Genomic DNA, 2,688 nt, shown 5'->3' on the forward strand with positions numbered 1-2,688 from the left:
TGAGAAGATTCCCCAGGGTACCCATCTGGTCATGTAGTTTTTAATGTTGGTTGTTATTTGTTTTGTTTTGTTTTAAATAATATCTTCAACTTCTATCATTTGATGTGCTTATATTTTCTACCACTCATTTGTTTCTTGTTTATTCTTTCTTGTCTCTCTTTTAAACACAGGTTAGTCTAGGCCAGTGTTTTGTCTCCTTTGGCGTTCATTTTAGGGAACGGATTTTGGTTTTCTTTAATCTACTTTTTGTTTGTTTGTTTCATGTTTCATCTATTTCTGCCCTGCTCATTATTTCCTTTCTTCCAGTAATTTTGGGCTTCTTTTTGCTCATTTTTTATCTACGTTTTAGTATTGTTGGTTTAAGTTATTGATTTTGGATCATTTTTCTTTTTTAAAGTTGATATATTTTGCTATGAATTTTCTTCTAAATACTATTGGTCCCAACATTTTTATATGTTGTTCACATTTAATTTGATTTTACATATTTTTAAATATCACTTTTGATGTATTATATATAAATTGTTTTCCCTCCATTTTCTGCTGATAATTTTCAATGTTACATCTTCCTGGAAATGCAATTTCATAATTTCAATCCCTTTTACATTGTTGAGATTTATGTTAACATATGGGAAATTCGGGAGTGTGATCCATGTGCCCTTGAGAAAAATATGTTTTGTTCAGATGCTGGGTGTGATGTTTCATGTATGCCCACGTAGCAAAATTGCCAAAGGTTTTATTGAAGTCCACATTGTCCTTACTGATCTTATTTTTTAATGGGATCTTTAAAATTCTAAGTGGTGTATTGTAATCCCCTACTGTTATTGTGAAATTGGGGTGTTGATTGGGCCGCCGAGTAAAATGAAAGCTTTGATAACGTCAGTGCTTCCTCTGTTTATCATACTGTTCCGTTTTAAGGGTTTTGTTGTCCTTATGCTAAGGTGTGTCCTTCATCCTGAGGGCTGTATTCTTCCATCTTCCTGAGTAAGGACTTCCAGACCTCTCCGTTCTCAGCAGCCAGCTAGTATAGGCTGCATGTCACTGTTTCCTAACACGTCTTTCCCCAGTCCTAATGCTGTGCTGTTTATGTAGCCAACTTCCCAGATATTTTGCTCACAATATACATAAGATTTATTGTTCTTTTCTGCCATTTGCCTCTTCTTTTTTTCTGAGGAATTTTGGAGAAGATTGTTCTTAGTTGTCTAGTGCAGCTATATCAGATATACTATGAGTGAGTGTTTGAGCAAACACTGGGTGTCAGAATTCCAAGTGCAAGTTCTAGCTGAAGGCTATCTGCTTGCTAGTTCTGGAATGAGTCCTTGTCTCTGACTTTCTGTTCCTGGGTGATGCTCATATGGCTTGTCCATCTATTCTCTTCAGCCCTACCCTCACGCTTTTAAAACATATATTTTATATCTTAGGAGAAATTGACTCCAGATACATACGTTATTAAAATATGAAAGACATCACGTTTGAAAATGACATATAACCATGGACACAGAGTATTTGCATGGGGACATGGTCAGAGGACACAATCAATGCACAATACCAGGGTTTTAAGAAAGTAATTGAATATTCTCACTCTCAGAGATGCTGACAAATGTATGTTGGATAACTATGTAATTTCCATGGTTTAAATTTTTGTTTTCTACTTTGTAAATTTCTAATGGGGTTCAAGCTAATAAAGCTTCAGTCTCATGTAAAAAGGAATCTAAGAGTTCCATGAGATTGAAATTTAGCCTTACATTAAAAAAAGCATTGGCATTCATCTCTTGTCTGTTGTTTCCATCATAGTATCATTTTGTCAAATATTTATTACTATGTATCTTGTTGTGTTGGTGGTAGTTATTGATGTTGTTGAAAATATTTCCGAGTGAAGGATTTGGAAGATTTTTTATTTCAATTACTTTGTCCAACAATATTTTTAGAATCCTGTCTGCATAACTTGATTGCGTAACTGAGTTTTACAAGAATCAATCCAAAAGGATTGCTGCTAGGATCTCAGTTTGTATCTACACAGGTTTATTCCAAATAAACGATGCTTCAATGAGTCTCAGCAATCAGTAAATGACTGCAAACCAATTCTTTCAATAGTTAATTTTTATTAGTCTCCTTAAATGTTTTAACAACAATAAGAAAAACAACCAAAAAAGTAGCTCATCCATGAATTGCCTCAGCCAGTTAAGTTCAAAGCAGAAAGGTCCACTTAGAAGGCTAAAGTGGCTTGGTGGAGTGATTAGAGAGGAAGAAAGTAAATACGGTATTTTTGATAAGCAGTGGTTAACCATAAGATCTTACTTTGAAATTTTTTTAAGAAAACAGAAAATTATGTTATTGGGGGAAAAGACAAAAAAATTTCAGCATTTTCCCCCATCATGAAAATGTACCTACTCATTCTTGAGGAAGGCAAGGTCTTTCCTACTAAATTTCATTGGGAAATGTTACCCCCTTTTACATTACGACCTTGATCTTGTCCTTTTGGGCATTTTCTATGTTCCCCAAACTCAGAAAACATTTAAGCAGAATGTAATTTGATTTCCTCCAATGTGCTAAAATGGCCATGTTGACATAGTGTAAACAAGAGCATAGAATTAGTTCTGAACAGGACCTAGAGATGGAAACTCCACCTTCACAAGATGGAAACGTGTGTGGAGGATGTGCTGAGAAATAGTTTCACATGGCCACAGCTTT

Source organism: Tenrec ecaudatus, chromosome 2, assembly GCF_050624435.1.
Source record: "Tenrec ecaudatus isolate mTenEca1 chromosome 2, mTenEca1.hap1, whole genome shotgun sequence".
Classification (NCBI taxonomy): domain Eukaryota; kingdom Metazoa; phylum Chordata; class Mammalia; order Afrosoricida; family Tenrecidae; genus Tenrec; species Tenrec ecaudatus.